The 17,999-nt window shown below is 44.3% G+C and overlaps 1 protein-coding gene across 1 annotated transcript in view; it reads right to left on the minus strand.

Moving 5' to 3' along the window:
* Lrrn1 (leucine rich repeat neuronal 1) overlaps positions 1-15,809 on the minus strand; it is a 37,959-nt gene extending 22,150 nt beyond the window's left edge. The window contains exon 1 of the mRNA XM_013361020.4: positions 15,377-15,809. The gene's annotated coding sequence lies outside the window, so the exon portion shown is untranslated. The remainder of the gene's footprint in view (positions 1-15,376) is intronic.
* Positions 15,810-17,999: the final 2,190 nt, after the last annotated feature.

Genomic DNA, 17,999 nt, shown 5'->3' on the forward strand with positions numbered 1-17,999 from the left:
TTTAAAAGGGACCATTTACAAAGTGTATTGGTCCATTCCTATGGCCATTAACAAAACACTCAAGACTGGGTAATTTGTGGAATTCTGTTTTGAGAAAACAGAATTTCCTGAAAGTGCTGGTGGTAGGAAATCCAAAATCAAGGCATCAGAAGGTAGTGTCTGGCGAGGGCTTCTCTTTATTTCCAGAGAGTGCTGCCTGGCTGTGTCCTCATGTGGTGGGAGAGATGAAAGGGCACCAGGGAGACGGAGTACCTCCTTTAACCTCCTTTTTGAGAGCACCCATCCATCCTGAGGGCAGAGTCTCCCGACTTATCACATCCCTAGGGGCCTCACCTCTTCATATCATCCGGGAGGTATAAGTGCCAGCACATGAGTTTTGGATGGACAAATTACTTTCAAACCACAGAACAAGAGATGGGCAAGGTTCAGGTGAACTCCCAAAGGAGAGTGGACACCTGTGAGCTAGCTACACCACAGCACAGAAGGCTGGAAGAAACCACAGGGCAAGGGCCCAGCTATGAATCCAGCCCACACGTGCCTGATCCCCAGGGCAGAGGGAGGAGAGGGCACTGAGTGGCTGTGGAGGGGCGCTGACACTATCCAGCACAACTCACAGTCAGCAGAGACCCCCACATGCCTTTTACAGGAGAACCACAGGACAGTTTCTATAATAGAGAAAGCTTAATCCACTAGCCGTGTGGAGGGCAGGGAAACCAGCTCAGAAGCGCTTCAATAATTGCTGAATAAAGGGCGATCAGAGCTGGAATCCGGGTAGTTGTTATAGGAACAATAAAACGGCCACATTAGGGAACATGCAACTATTAGATACTCCCGTTAACCAGACACAGAGAAGGAAAGGAAGCCGAGGTTGGGGTCCAGTGACTGTGATGAAAGCAGACCCCAAAGTAAGAGGGTCAGTAGAGCAAGAGTTCACTTTGGAAGGGGATGTGTTTCCATCCAGGTGTAGAGCATGGGGGGAGAGGGGCGGGAGTCCTTCTCTCCTGGCTCCCTCCCTGCTGGGCCACCTGGCGGTGGCTTCTTTCCCCTGTAGAAGGCAGAGGTGTCCTCTGACACAGGCACTGTCCATTCTGCATCTACTGCTTCCCCCGGTCCCCTGAGTGATGTTGTTATTCTCAGGGTGAAAATATCCAGGAGGCATTTGGAAACATAGGACTGGCCTGAGGGAGCAAAAAGATGGCTGGAGAGAAATGTGGGAGTTTTCCTCATGAAAATCTAGTGAAGAGTTCTTAAAATCTCAAAAGGCATAGACAGAAAAGAAGGTTATTGATAAAACGAGGCAGAGGAACCAGGGATTTACTGCCTTTACTAAAACATGGTAAGAGGCAGGAGGAGCCCAAGTTCAAGGGCATCCTGGGCAACTTAGGGAGACCCTGTCTAAAAAAAAAAAAAAAAAAAAGATGGGGATGTAACTTAGTGTAGCTTAGCATCTGTGAGACCTTGGGTTCAGTCTCCAGTACTGCAACAATAAAAATAAATAAAAAAGGGAGTGGGGTGAGATAAAAGCACAGTAAAAGTATGCTTGAATCTTGCTTAAAAATAACTAACTCCATCAGCTCCTTTGGTCACTATTTGGGGATAGTGTCTGAATTTAGTTATATGTCAAAACAAAGATGTAAAAAAAAAAGTCATTACAGGAGCAAAATGCTACAAACTCAGCGTTGAAGTGACCTTTATATTATTAGCCATAATAATTAAGATCAGGCAGAAAAGAACATCTCTCCACTGAGGACACATCACTTAGGACTAAGTGACCAATCCAACATGTAAGATCTTACACACTCAGCATTGATCTCTTCTTCCATGTTCGCACCAGCCAGATCTAGTCAAATACCTTTTACATAACCGAGATCATGAGCAAGAATAACATCTTACACAGGAGCCATGGGCTGGTCAAGCAAGAGAAACTTTTCAGGTATCCCTGAATTAAATGAACAAAGGTTCATTTATGGGCAACCCAGGTGATGGGGTGTCAGTTAACTAGTTCTTAATCAGAAGTTCATCTACAATAAAAGGAAATTGTATTACAAGGGGGAGAAGGCAATGGAAGACAAACATTACAAGATGAGCTAACTTACTTACAAGATGAGTTTACAGAACTTACTAGGTACTGTGTGCCATTTTTACATATACTGTATCTTTCCATTCTCACAATCCTCTGATGTTATTTAAAAATTTTTTTTAAACAATGAAGCCTCAGATCTAAGTTAGTTCACATGCACAAGTTCACACAGAGATGAGGGAAATAATTTCTTCCAGGAATGTCCTTTTGTCCCTGAAGCCTGGTGTATGCCAGATCAAACATGTCACTCAAAGAACTGCTCGCCTGACTTGCCTCTCCAGGAATTCAGAATTTCTTCTGTCTTTCCTCCCCGGATGGCAACCAGCACATCTCTTCTATATATAACCAAAACTCTCTTTTGGCTGAACTTCCTCCAAGTTCGGCCTTTTCTAACTCCAAGTGTGTTTTGGAAGCAGAAGGAAGAGAGTCCCCCCTTTTTTCTATCCTGTGCCATCCCTGTCTTCTCTGGTCTCAAACCCACCAGGCACCTTCTAACCACATCTTTTCCCTGGCTAACTCTTTGCTTGCTCTTGAGATTTGGGTTTAAAGGTCGCTTCTTTAGGAGGTCTTCTCGTGGAAGCCTCTGTGGTATATTCTCCTGGTCTCAACGGATTCTCTTCCACTGGGCTCACAGCCGTCATTTCACATTCATACATGTGTGTGATAAGTGGAGTCATCACACATAGATGGCAAGCTCCAAGTGGGGAGTACACACCAAGTGCTTTGCTCACCACCATATCCCCAGTCCATAGAAAATGATCTGCACACAAATGGAAATATTTGCCAAATGACTGAACCAAATGACCGTCGTATTCTCAGAACTGGACCCAATGCTTTCCATATGTCGTCATGACAACCCTGTGAGTAGATATCATTCTTGCAATGTCTAAAGGAGAGAGTTTAGATCAACACATCAAATCTCTTAACCAAGAATGCACAGCTAGCATGTGATGTGGTAGAGCTGCAAAGCAGGAATTGTTCCGGCGGAACCCCTGTTTTTTTCCTGCTTTGTTGTAGAATTTCTATAGATGATCACTGGCCTGTTTTGTCTTGTCTCTATTCACTTTCTGTCTCCAATGAGTTTGGAAGCTCATCTGGGATGGAAATAATGCCATGTTGTCACCTCCCACATCACCCTTCTATGATATTCTACATGCATATAGTCAATATCTTTTGATGAATAACACTTGCTTGGCAATAATATCATTAAAAACTTCCCCAAAGGAGTTTTAATTTCTATAATAAACTTTCTAAAATAATAAACACCAACATGAGTATAATACAACTTTATGAACTACTCATTTTCTACCTAACGGCAGAGAAAATAACTTTGTAAAAATTGTTTAAAAGATGCAGCGTTGGCAAAATGAAAACAGACATATGATATGGAAATTTTGTCACTCACTGAATATTTCCTAAGTGATTTTTATGTGCCAAGTGCTGTGACAGGTGCCAGAGACCTAAGACTAAGTCATGGTTTCTTTCCCTTACGGAGCTGTTTGGTGGTGATGGCATTACAATGACCTGAATAAATAATCCTATATTAAGATGGCATATTCCTATACTTGAAGCAAGGGCGAGGAGATACAGGGAACTCAGGGATAGTGTTCTCAATGCAGCCTGAAGGAAAACCAGGAGCCAGAGTACCTGCTCCTACATATGTACTACTACCTGAAAGGTATTGGGCAAGTTCCTTGCCTCAGGTTTTTCCACATCTTTAAATCGGGGAAATACCTCTCGGGGTTTCTATGTGCTCCTCTCAGCACACAGAAGATCCATTCACTGGCCTGCAAGGGTAGCCAGGTGGCCAAAAGACTGCAGAGCTGAGAGTATGGAAATCTCCAATGGCCAACTAATGCAATCCAATGGGAAGCACTGGTAATGAAGATTCAACAAGACAATGAAGTTCTCTGTAAATAATTATTATTTCTATATCATGAGGAATTCAAAGAGGATGCTCTTGATTCACCCTTCCATATGCAAATGAAAATCTGTGAGCTGAAATGGAGCAGGGGGCTGTGGAGGATAAGCCACAGCAATCTGCCCCTGTCAGTCCACCTGGGATCCCTCTAAGAGGTCACATCTGATCTGGCTCCCCTGGTGACTTCCTCTTGCTTCTTGACCGACTGTGGCCTGGAGCATTGCAATCCAACCAGGAGCTTCGGAGTTCGGTCAATAAGATGATGACGTGTGGAGATGATGATACCAAGAACTAACAATAACAAGGAGTGCGGCATTGCTTATTGAGCACTCCCAAGATGCTTAGCAATGATTTTATGATCACAGTGGATACAGAGAGGTGAAGCTCTTGTGTCTATGAATTATACCAACTTCAATTCCTATCCTCTTTATGGAACATCTCTGAATGTAACCTTTGTCTCTGGCTATAAAGTGGGATTCTATGAATTACAATTTAGGGTCTGCTGAGGTCTAGATGTTTGTCTGCAAAAGGTTACTGTATTGGAAGCTTAGTCCCAATGTGGTGGTGTGAGGTAGTGGATCCTGTAAGAGGTGGTGTCTAGTGGGAAGTGGTCAGGTTATGGGGGCACCACAACTGGAAGAGGCTAATCTACTTGTAGCAGAAATTGAGTAGTTTCTGGGAGAAATGGGTTGTTACAAAGTAAGCTCAGCTTTCCTTGGCTCATGTTTTTCCTCCTTCATCCAGTCCCTTCTACATGTAGCCAGTTCCCTGTCACCTTTTGTAACATATTGTAACACAGCTAAGAGGCCCCTCACCAGACTCTGGGCTCATGTTTTTTATTTTGTAGCCACGAGAATTATAAGCTAAGTATGCATCTTTTCTTTATACAGTAAACAGCCTCGGGTATTTTGTTATAGCAACAGAGAGAAAACAGACTAAGAAGGGGCATTGTAATATTTTCTGAAAGAGAACAGAGAAGGTAGAAACAGAACAGAATTTAGAAACAAAGAAAAGTGATCTAACGTATTCATCTGTGTGCCAGTCCATTAAAAATACATTAACTGACAGGATTTCTTGCATGTCTGGACAAATATAAAGCTCTCTTACCCACAAAAGGGGACAATCGTGTGAGTTTCTGACTTCATGAAACCTCTAGTCTGAATCTTCTTGTCCCTGAACACTGCTCCACTTGTCTCAGACTTAGCATCCTTAGAATGCAGAAACAGTAGCAGGCAGAAGGGTCAGAAAATAATAATAATACAATTTCTCCTAGTTGTACTATTTACTTTCTAGGTACTTACTTTGGTTCAAGAACTATGCTAGGGGACTTAGATGACTGAACAATTTTAGTGATTCTGGAATTGCAGGTTCTGTTACTATCCTCACTTTGCAGATGACATCGAGTCTTAGAGCACAGAGCTGAGATGCACTTTTTAAATTTTTTTTTCTTTTTTAGGTTGTAGATAGACATAATACTTTTATTTTATTTATTTACTTTTATGTGGTGCTGAGGGTAGAACCAGTACCTCACATGGTAGGTAAGTGCTCTACCACTGAGGCACAACTCCAGCCCTGAGATGTGCTTCTGAAACTAAGTCTTCCTGACTCTAAGACCTGTCTTGTTACCCACTCTTTTCCCCCTGCTTAGGGCTATACATCCATAACACCACCGCAGTGAGTGACACATTGTTCTGACATGTCACTTGCACGTCAGAAGGATACCTTAAAGCAAAGCAAGCTTTAGAAACAGATTTCAGATGGTAGATTTTAACATTCCTGGGAGCTCAAAGCTCTTATAAAAATTATTTGATACTTAAGATTCAACAATTTACCTGTCTCTGATAATATTAACAGGAATTTTTTTTAAAAAAAATTCTGTGTAACAGGAGGATGCTTTTCAATTTTTAGAAACTTCTAAATTTAGAAAGCAATGATACAACTTAATATGCAGCGTGATGGTAATGGTTAGAAGGATGTAATCTTTAAATATGCATTTTCCTCCGTGTAAAAATTATTTATCCTAAATAGGGTTGAAAAACATGTTCTGTTAATAACTCCAATATAATTTTAAAGGATAATTCAGAGATGATGAGTTAAATAGATTTCAAAATTAAAAGCAGTAAAAAATGGTTTTATTTTACATAAACATTACTTTTATATGGAATTGTATAACTTTGTGGAATATGGATGGGCTAGAAGAGCTAATCTAATCGAGCCTTTTTGTTTTATAGCTGCAATTAAAGAGGAAGAAACGTAGCCAAGTGCTTTAACAGGGCAGGTTTAGAGTCACACAGACCCAAGTTCATGTCCCTGCTCTGCCTCTTAGCAGGTCTTCAGGTGCCATTCATGGGTCACAGAGGCAATTCTTTCTTTCTTTTTCTTTTTTTAAAAATATTTTTTAGTTGTAGTTGGACACAATACCTTTATTTATTTATCTTTATGTGGTGCTGAGGATCGAACCCAGAGCCCCACACGTGCTAGGAGAGCGCTCTACCACTGAGCCACAACCCCAGCCCGTAGAGGCAATTCTTAAAAGTGCCCTGCATACAAAGCAGGAATGCCATAAATTGAGACTATAAATAAAGGACTCTATAACCTGGGAGCCCTGTGTAACATTTTCCTCCCACTTACTGAAGCATCTCATTTGCAGGGAACTCACCTTTCATCCCACTTGCTCAATCCTCCTTATGAAGCCTTGGGAACTTCTGCACTGCAGTTCCATTTTGACGGTGCTACCCTTTAGACATGCAGAGAAAGGTATCCCCACGGCATCTGCCCACATACTACGTGTTTTCCCTTCAGATGTCTTTAAAATGACCCAAGTTTTTCACCTGACCTCCCAATTGGGAAATGATGAGAGTTTCTGCTTACAGGGCTATACGTGTCCCCGAAGAACATAGCAAAGCTAACTGGTCCTTTGGGGGTGCTAAACCTTACATGTCATCCTCACTGCTCGGAACCCTACTCAGCTGCAATAACAAGCCAAAGAAACCCAGTAATTGCTACTCTGCTGTTCTCGGTGTTTCTGTTATGGGCCGACGACTTAATGGGTAGGTAGATTCCGTAACTCATGTTCGAGGAGTGAATGTAGATTCCACGAGTGTCCTGGAGACTCTCAGGATATGGCTGAAGCCCTGCGAAACTCTTGCTCATGATCCTGGAAATCACTGAGGATGAAAAAATTCTTGAGCAGAGCCAGGCACTGTGGTGTGTACCTGTCATCCCACAAGGCAGGAGGGTCGCAAGTTCAAGGTCAGCCAGGAACTTAGTGACTGTCTCAAAATAAAATTAAAAAGGGCTGGGCATGTGGCTCAGGGGTAGAAGAACCCTGAGTCCAATTCCCAGTGTTGCAAAAACAAACAAGAAACCTTGAGTGGTGCTGCAGCTTCTCAGTTTTCCTTCCCCTAAGAAAACACTCCACTAGGCATGAGAAACGAGAGGTCAACACACCCTTAAGGCCTTGAGAGAGGGCTCTCTCCAAAACTCACCTTGATGTGCCAGTTTCATTACAGAAACAAACAAGCACACGCTCGACAGTATGGAATCTCTCTGTTTTATGTTTGTACACATGCGTGTGCATGCGTCTATACCCTGGTTGTCCTTCTCTGGTAGGAACATTAAATACCTCTGCCAAAGCAAAATCGAGAACAGAGAACGGTGACACTGTTGCATCTTTTCCAAATTCATTCTTTCCGCATGTTCTGGGTCTTCTCGTTTTCCAACCCTAGTGTCCTATGAAAGTTTCTTCCAGGTTGAGCATTTTATTAATGCTGCTCAGGTCAGTTTAACACCCAAGACGGAGGACCTGATCTGTCGGGAAACCCAGCTTAAATTTCCCTGCTTGCTACTTTTCAATCGCTGCCTCCCAGGTCCTTGCTGTCTCTGGTAACCCAGAAGCTACAAGGCTGAATCACTGTCATCTTCTGTCCTGCTCGGACTCCACAGTCCAGGAAGCAGCCCCAGTCCCAATGGAGAAGGAACTGGGTCTGAGAACCAGAGAGCCTGGCCTCTTAGGCCAGCTTCAGTCTTTTACTTAGATGTATGAACTAGACAAGTTCAACTTTTTTTTTTTTTTTTTTTTTTTTTTGGTATTAGGGATTGAACTCAGGGGCACTTGACCACTGAGCCCCATCCCCAGCCCTATTTTGTATTTTATGTAGAGACGGGATCTCACTGAGTTGCTTAGCACCTCACCATGGCTGAGGCTGGCTTTGAACTCCCAATCCTCCTACCTTAGCCTCCCAAGTCGCTGGGATGACAGGCATGTGCCACCGTACCTGGCACCATCCCTCATCTTTCTTTAATCAATAAACTGTGACTTGTTCATTGTCAGTTTGACCTTCTTCGTGACCCTGGTCCCTTATTAGAAGAAATAATGATAATCCCTGGTATCTCAGAATATTGCAGATCAAATGAGATATTTAAGACTTTTACAAAGCTTAAAGTTCTAAGACATGAGACGTCTGTAGTTAAGTCAACTTGGCCTCATCTTCCCATTCTGCGGCTTGTGCAGTCCTCTCCTCTTCACTCAAGGCCCACTGAATTCAGACCTACGAGCAATGAACAACTCTGTCCCAGGTTTATAGTTGTGTATGGTGGTGGTGGTGGAGGGGGTTGGTACTGGGCATTTAACTCAAGGGCACTCTACCACTAAGCCACACCCCAAAGCCTTTTTATTTATTTAGATATTGGTTTTCCCTATGTGGCCAAAGTATAGCCTCAAACTTGCAATCCTCCTGCCTCAGCCTCCAGAGTGGCTGAGATTACAGATGTGAACTCTCATGCCCAACTCCCAGATTATATAGTTCTTGACAAATGGAAGGAATCTACTATTTTCAAGCAATCGTCTAACCACTTATGTTCAATAAGTCTAGATCTACAGTTGTCTCCTGAACACTTGTGTTCCTGGTGATAGTCTGCTCCATGGATTAACCAATATATTTTGGAAAGCCTTTGCTGACAGCCACTATTTGAATTCAGATTCCTTCTATCCTTCCACAGCTCCTACTTTTCCCATCACAGTGCACTCAATATCACCTGTCAGTCTCCTTTCTGAACCCTGCTAGATTTCAGATTATTGAGGGCAGAGGCAATATTTGCGAGACAAAGTTTCTCATCCTAGGCACTACTGATATGTGCACCAGATAATTCTTTGCTTTGGAAATCACCCTATGCATTGTAGGATGCTTAGCCTCATCCCCTACCTACTAGATCCCAGTAGTACCCTGCCTGCTCTCAGTTGCGATAACAACTGACAAAAAAAAAAAAAAAAATGTCTCCAGAATTTGCCAATTGTTCTGGGGTGGAAGTGGGGGGTCACCCCCCCCCCCCGGTTCAAATTCTCTGTTCATATCAGCTTGGGAGGCTGAGACAGGAGGATTGCAGAGTTCAAAGCCAGCCTCAGGAAAAGCAAGGTGCTAAGCAACTCTGTGAGACAAAATAGGGCTGGGGACGTGGCTCAGTGGTCGAGTGCCCCTGAGTTCAATCCCTGGTACCCCCAACTCCCCCACCCAAATATCCTCTGTTCAGAATACCTTTTTTTATTCTGCACACTCAATAAATATTTGTAAAAGAATACACGGATTGAGGAAACAAATGCTTATGGTGGATTTAATTACAAGCTGCAGAAAAATCAAGCCAACTTTAGTTTTAGTGCCTTCTCTAATGCCTAGCACATAGCAGGTGGCGTTCAATATATATTTATTGGGTGAACAAATGTTTAGTGAGCATAAATAGCTTCCTGTATCCCCAGAAAAGTTCTTTCCCCTGGGAGGGCCCAGATGAGGTGGTAGGGAACTGTCAATATTAGGGAGAGAACATTTTAAAAAGAGCAACAACACAATCTCTTAGCTGCAGAACTAGAAAGGAGAAAAATCACCTTGCAGAAAAGGTGGGGGTTGTCCCCTGGACCTTTAAGCTCTCTATGCAATCATAACGTTAGGACAAAAATCAAATTCTTTGCAACGGTAATGCTAGAAACATCTACCAACTTTCCTGGACCCTTCACGACTCAATTCTGATAGGAACAGGAAGCCTCGGGAAGGTTGCAGGACATCTGGAAGGTCACACAGTCAGTCATTAGTGTCAGAGCTGGGAATTGAGCCTGAACATCCCTGACTCTCTGCACAGGGCTTGATTACAATGAGTATTAGGGATGCAAATTAAGACTTATTACTATTGTGAAATAACAATGCAGGTTAATGATATTCTTTATTGCCATGCTAACATATTTCTTTTTTCCTAGAGGAGAAAATTATAGGCATGAAACCAATTAAGCCACCTTTCTTTCTTTGTAAAGCTTTTTCAATATTCCTAAATGAAGATTCTCTCATTGTGCTTACTGCTTAATAGGACAAACTGATTTTTTTTTCGGGGGGGTAGGGAGGTCTCCTAGGTCTCACTGAGATAGATGCTGTTCAGGTCTCCCTGTCTGAATTGAAAATGACTCTGCTAATCCTTTATCCCACAAAGGACAGTCATAAATAGTAAGAGCAAATATTTTGAAATGAAGATTTAATGGACATTCTCCTGCAGAGGTTAGGCATTGTTGGAAATACCTCCCTTGGAAATCTCTGTTAGGCAAAGGCTGGTGATCGCCCTTTCCTGGATGCTCCTGGAGGATGATTCTCCTCCCATAGTTGAGAAGGTAGCTCCAGAACAATGGCACATTCATCCCTGTGTTCTTCCAACTTTCAATAGTTGTACTTTTCACTCCCAGGTCCACTAAATTTCTGCCACATAAAAACCTTTCACACAGGAAGATGTCATGTCACATGTACATTGTAAATGTAGCTATGGTAACCGAAAAATGCCACCAGTGTGTCTGCTTCATACACAAATGAGGGGACAGCTGTGGAGACCACATGTCTGCCAGTGGTATAATAGATGTGAGCTAGGACAGCCCGGGTCACCAAATTACAACTCATTTATATTAATCAGAGCTTTCCAATAACATTCCAACCTCTGAGCTATAAAGAGTACAAATGGAAGGCAATAAGCCACTATAAAAGCAGTTTTCACCGCACAGCTTTCTAAACTGAGTGTCTTACGCTAATATAGTGGCATCTTTAGAGGGGACTCTGAAGTCGAGGTGGACAGGGCCTTTGGTGTGTATCACTGTCAACCTCGCTCCTTTACATCTCAGGGATGATTGTCAGTATATCTGATGTGATGTTCACGTCAGTTGTAGTACTGGAGGTAGTGCTTCTATAAAGCTTCTAGCAATCTGATTATGGTAGTCAGTTAGTCCTTGCAACCTTCTTAGTCCATACCTACCAGGTTATAATTGAGAAATCTGAAGGCTGGCAATTCAGCAAATGATCCAAGTTCTATGACTAGGTAATATAGCTTGCTTACCAACCAAATAAAATTGCAAATAACATCCTTATTTTGCTAGAGCTTTTGAAAACATATAAAAGTTAAAAATAGAAGAGTATGCAATCCTGCACAGTATTTCCTTTAAAAAACACTGAAACATATTATTATACATATTATACACATGTGTGTGTACACACACACACACACACACATATATCTCCATGGATTATAATGCAAAGTCAATAACCACTTATGACCTTATCTGTTTTTAGAAATGTGGAAGCTATAGCCTAACATATCCATCAAGTAGATAAATGGTTATATTCTGAAACAAGAAAAATTTAAAAGCAAACTTCACTTTAGAATACCTTTTAGAAGAAATGATTCCTTTGGTCACTAAAATATTGAGTTTTACAGCTAGAGTTTAAGTTTAGTCTCTCTTCTGTAACTTTGGCCAAAACAAGAGAGAATACATGTTTTCTGACTTAGGCTATATAATTATAATTTCATCCTGAATAAAATATTAATCAAAGCTCTATTCATGAGTTAAAGATACTTCCATTGTTCCCAGAAACCAAAATATGCTTCTAAAATGGAATTTGCTTTATCTTCGGATTGGCTTAACCCAAAATAGAAGATCTGCATAATAACTCTAAAAAAATTAAACACAATATTTGAGCAACCTTACATTAACGCTCAAATGAATCACCCAGATAACTGTTATTTTGCAGCTTAAAAATGAATTTAGAGAAAGTATTGTGGAAATCTTGTAAAAATGACATTCAAATCCTATAATTTACCATATTTTATTTGTGGCTTATGGCTTATTTGAGGTGGTATTAAAAACCTACAGTTCTGATTCTTTATAATTTCTTATAGTCAGTTGGCTTGGGGAAAGTAGCACTATAACTTTGTAGAGGCAGATTTTTAGAAAATATTTGATGTACTCCCTTGAGTATCTCTGCTAAAGAATCTATGGTGATTCTCTGGCCATTCAAGTCAAGAATTCAGGGTTAGCAGCGTCTAACCAGAGACAGATGAATGGTGGTGTTTTCCCTTGCTTTATTTTAGAATTTCAGACACTAACCAGAGCCACCTGTGATTATGCTTCAGAGGCACAGGCTGCAGTTGGATCTGGCCTGAGATTCCTTTATGTAGCAGAGTGATTCTTTCTAATAATTAACTACTTTTATTTACCAAGGAATGAACTCCCTAATCTTTCCTTTCATTCGACTTCCCCACAATAAAGATCTCACAAAGACAGGATAATAGCCAAAGACAAAGATTCACAAATATGAATCGGTGGTATTTTGTTTCAAGAAAATACCTAGATGATAACTTTACAACAAAAAGGTATGCAGTCTTAGTTTAGAAATGCCATTTTTATTTTATAGTTATCCTTCAACTCCATCAGGAAGACAGAATCCCAGGTTTAAGAGTCACATAAGAGTTTATTACAATGATTTGTTACTTTCTGACTTCTATATAGCTCTAAGACAGAAAATGCAAACTTGGCTATAACATTTTCTTACTGAAATGGGACTCAATTCATTTTCTTTTTTCCCTCATGGAACATCCTGCATTATGTGTTAAAGGCACTGAACCAGCAAAAATAACTTCAGGAAACACAAAATAGAAGACCAACATCTGTTGTCCACCCCTCCTCCCAATCACTGAGCCCTCCAAAACAATGTTATCTTTTTTTTTTTTTTTTGGTGGTATTTTAATGTCCCTTTCAGTGAATATACAGAAAACAGGGGCAAATGCTGTTCAGTGAATAGGGTCTTTTTCCCTTCAGCAGTGTTTGAGACTGACAAAAGAAGAGGCCACTGGTGCTGGTGTGTCAGGAGGTAGAATTGCTGGCCTCACGTGTGGCCGACAGGGCCTTTTGTTCCAGGGTCACACAATGCCAGGAGGTGAACTTGCAATGTGGTTGGTTGATCAGCTAAGGTTAGATCAGGCAGGAAGGCCCTTGCTTTGGGGGTTCATTGCATGACTGCCTCCCTATTTGTAATTCTCTGCTGTGACCCCAAATCCACCCCTGTTACTAGGAACCACATTTGTACAAGTTTAGTGCCTTAAGGACCCAAATTGTGACAGAACAGCAGACACTCTAGTGAGACCTTCCTGTTGGTTGGTCTGGGAAAACTATCTTCTCTGCAACTACTTATCTCTGAGGATGGGGAACAAGTGTGAGCACAAAGTTCTATTTTTCAAAGAAAAGGAAAAGAAACTCCAAAAGTTGAGAAGTCAATTCGGGAACCACTTCAAAGCCACCGAAAGTGGATTCAAGTTACTCTCTGCTTCACGGAAACAATTTCCTTAACTAGCTCAGAATATCCAGCTCGACTGTTGGACAAATACATACAGCCAGGTAAAGAGCAAACAGACTTTGAGCTTTCCAAAATAATACCACTCAAAGAATTTGGCTCTAACATAAAGGTGTCAACAAGCCATGGAATTCCCAAACAGAAAAATTCACACTGCCCCTTTATACCATTTTCTTAAGGTCTATTGTTAACTGAAGGCTCCTTGTCTGTTCAAATTCCTTCATGTGAATGGATGAGGCCAGACATCTGCCAGGATCTGCTCACATTTGCATGCAAATCAGAGACTTGGGGACACACATGGCCCTGGAGCCAATAACACCACTTTTCCTCTAGATTTATACGGATCAAAGTATGAATCTTCCTGAACTTCCCACTCCTCTGCTCCTAGCTTTGACAATGATTAATGATCATATCTGAGTAATAATAATCATCATCCAGACTCTGGTGGCAAAGCAAATTAACGAAACAAAACAACAACATATTGTCCTGCAGGAAAGCCTACATGCAAAAACTCAAGTCCTCAGTACCTGATCACTTGCCTAATTTCAATTCCAGTTTTATTATTCGGGTCAAGGAATGAAAATACTAATGATGGGATAGGACATAGAGTCCATATTCCAGATTTTTTGCCCTTTGCCTGTGTGTTTCCAAGGTCTCAAAGCCATTTCTCTTCCTCCACTCACTCACTCGCACTGTTCTTGGCGCTGGGGCTACAGAGGTGAATATGGCAAACAAGCATCACCCCAAGTCTGCGGGTCCTAGTATCCACGCCTGCTCTCTCCCAGCCGTCCCAGGACAGACTTTCCCACCTGTCCTGGGTGCGGGGCGCCCTTTAAGCTGCTGGACTTTTCCACCCAACCCCAGCTTGCTAGGCAGGAACTCCCTCCGCAGGAGGCGGTCACCGCGGGATCCTAGGAAGCGCGGCGTGAGTCCAGCGGCTGCCCACACCCCTCTGGACGCAGCACAAAGGACACTCGCTGGCAAACTTTCCCCGCATCTGACCCTGACCGAGCCGGGAACCCCGCGCCGGTTCCAATCCTGGAGGGGGACCAGGACTTCCCTGACATTTCAGCATCCCTGGCGAGCTTCCTGAGGCTGCCACCCCTTCTGGACTCAGAATGTACAGGGGGAGGATTTTCCCCGTTAGATGGCCGAGTAGTTGAGCGCCTTCTTCCTAACGCTGACTTCAATACACCAACTGCTTTGTGAATGACGCCCCTTGCCCCTTTCTCACAGCGACAAGGACATCATCGCAAGACCTCTTTCCTCTTGTCTTTACCCATGATCAGCCACCTTCCTTTCCCTTCTCTTGGCCCCCTTTCCGCGCTCCGCTCGTGTACCAGCTGCCTTCCCCAATTCACATCCCAATTCCATTCCTCCTCCTTCCCATTCCCGGGTACCACCCTCCCCCCGGCGGGTCCCCGAAATCCACCGGTTGGGCTCCCGCCACCGCCTTTTGCCCATTTCAGTCTGGCCTCGCTACCCCCGGTTTCGCTGTTGGTGATGTTCGGTTTTGTTTTAGGAGGGGAAAATAACTGGAATCTCGTTTCCCGACTTCGTCATTTTCCATAGCTCCGCGAGCCGCGCCCCCTCATCCCCCTTAGGCCCGCGATCTTATCCCAGGGTCCCCCAGACCTTCTGGGGTCCGCCACGCTGACAAGTTTGCCCCGACTTCCCCTGGCTGCCTCCCACACCTCCCGCTGCGGCCCGGTGGGGTAGTGCACTTACCCCAAGGCCCGGCCGGCGGGGGTGTTGGGGTGCGCACGGGCCGGGCACCCGCGGCGACAGCAGCAGCGGCAGGAGGAGAAAGAGGAGGCGGATCGGCTGAGCGGCGCCTCCCTCCCAGCCCGCAGCGCGCACCGGCTCCTCGGGGGACCCCCGGCGGAGCACCGAGACCCGAGGCGAGGCAGCTACGGGAGCAACAGCTGCTGCGCGGGGCTGGGCTAAATCCGGCTCTTGGGGGGCCGGGGTAGGAGAGAGCGGGGCTGGGAAGGAACGCGAGAGAACTGGGTGCAGAGGGCGGGGTGGCGAGCGGGCTGGTCCGAGGAGGGCGCCCCAGGCGCCTAGGGATGCCGCCGCCCGGGCTGACGCCGCCGGCCTCTCTCCCCGCCCGGCAGGCGCTGCAGCCGCGGGCGCACGGGCCTCGCCTCGCTCCCCGGCTCGCTGCCGGCGCCCTCGGTGCGCCGCGCTTTGTGCTCCCCGCAGCCGGCGTGCACCTGGTGTAAGCAAAAGCGGTCAGCTGATGGGCTGTGCGCCGATTGGCTGCTCCGCCGAGTCCTCCCCTCCTTCCCGACCCCCTTCCCGGCCTCCCACACCCGCCCTCGGCTCAGCCCCGTGCTGGGGCACCATCTGTAGCCGGCCCAACAAAGGCGCAGCGCGACCGGCCTCGGGTGGCGGGGCTGCGCGCTGTGCCGCCACCGCCACCGCGGCTGCAGGGAGCCGCGGGGCCGCCGAGTTTTGTCTAGGGGACGACAGGCTGCGACCGGGTTAGGGAAGCGAACGAAGCACACTGCCGTTTCTTAGCAAAAAGGGGGAAGAAATGTAGAGAAAATGAGCGTGTAAAAAGGCCAGCCAGGCACCACGGGGCTACTACCTCCCTGCACAACGTCGAACTCGGGCTCAGGGGCTGAGAAGACCGAGATAGAGTCAAGTTTCAATATGAAATCAGACCCTTCGTTTTAAAATGTGGGGTGATTCCGTAGGCAGGGTGTACAAGCCCGGGTGGGGTGTGCCTGCGGTGGTGGACCTGGTCCTCGTCCTTGTCGCGGAAAGTAGTGTTTGGACACTTAATGTGAATGGTGAATCCACTTCCCATTTAAGGAGGCTCTCAGCAAACGTATATGAAACTTCGAAATTGCAGCTTTCTGATTTGTGATGTATGAAAGTTGTGTTCAAATACCCCGGGGGAATAAAAATGCAGCGAGAGGTGTCTGAGATCAAGGGTGGGAGGAAAGGATGCAAATGGGTCTGTGGAGACAGAGCTATCCACGTGAGTCTCAACTTCAAAGTGGCAGCGCAGAGCCGAGCTCAAGAGAAGCCCTTGATACACGGTATTGGGGGAATCAACTTTAAGCTGGAGCATCATTAGCCCTTCAGTACTGAATAACTTTGGACAAGAGAATGGGATTCCATTTCCTCATGATATCTGAGCAGAGAACTTTTGGGGAATTTGGAAGAATAGGTTATTACAGAATCAACTTTTGAATTCTTTGAAGCCGCAGGATAAATTCAATAACAATAATCTTAGGTTCTTGATCCCTGTAGCATTTCTTGGTGTCTTGCCTGGAAGTCTAATACATATTTGATTCCCTTCTGTGTTCATCTGCTCCATGATATCCTGCAAATGTCACATAGATAACAACAGGCCACACAGTGCCCCTTAGGAGGCTCTGTGGAAAGATAATGATCCGATTCAGGTTAGAAGGTAGGTGAAGAAGAGAGAGAAAGACAAAAAGAACCATTGCTGCCTATAAATAAATAAGATGTAAGAACTTTCAAAGTCAGTTGAGTCTAGAACTTCATCCAAGGGTCACTACACGCCATTTATTTCTTCCCATTTTTGGCACAGATATAGTTTGGAATTTGCCTGAAAGACAGTGGACCAATTGTGGAAATACTGAATTGAATTTGATTATTCAAAAAGACCTAGGGAGCCTCCTTCATGTTTTCCAGTTTGTCTACCTGGAACTGCAAGAGAGAAGAGATGATGTTTCTGTACGTGGAATTTTATACAGTAGGTCTTGCGATAGAAGGCGGCCAAAGCTAAGAACGATGGTGATGGTGAGGAGTTAGTCCTAGGAGGCTAGATTGGTAATCGCCTCTGGGTTTTGGAAGAGATTTCTTGAGAATGGTAGGAGGCAGACACCAATGTGTGAGCCTTGAAATCAGGCCAGCATTGCTTTAAATCCCAGCACTGCAATTTATGAGCTGGGTCCCTGTGGGCAAGTCACTTTACCTTTAAGCCTTAGTTTCCTTGGCTCTAAAGTGGGATTAATAACAGTACCTATCCCAGAGGATTGGGCTACTTAAGTAAGGGTAGGAAAAATGCTTAGGGCAGAGCTTGGTATACAGTAAACACCTGACAAATGTAAACACTAGACATTATCAGGCAGGTCTGAAGATTAAAACAAGACATCAGGTCAGGCAGGTGGCATGGGTATTCTCACAACTGCCTCATGTGACTGAATATCTTACAGGCACTCCCAACTCCCGTGACAGAAATGGCCTCGGTCTCCCTGCTGTTCAATTCATTTCTTTTTAAATCAGCGTATCATTTATTTAAGCTAATTCCCCTCTTCCCCCAAGCAAGAGTGTGAAAGGAAGCTCTGCTTATTTCTACTTGATCCTGCAT

The sequence above is a fragment of the Ictidomys tridecemlineatus genome, chromosome 16 (genome assembly GCF_052094955.1).
Source record: "Ictidomys tridecemlineatus isolate mIctTri1 chromosome 16, mIctTri1.hap1, whole genome shotgun sequence".
NCBI lineage: Eukaryota > Metazoa > Chordata > Mammalia > Rodentia > Sciuridae > Ictidomys > Ictidomys tridecemlineatus.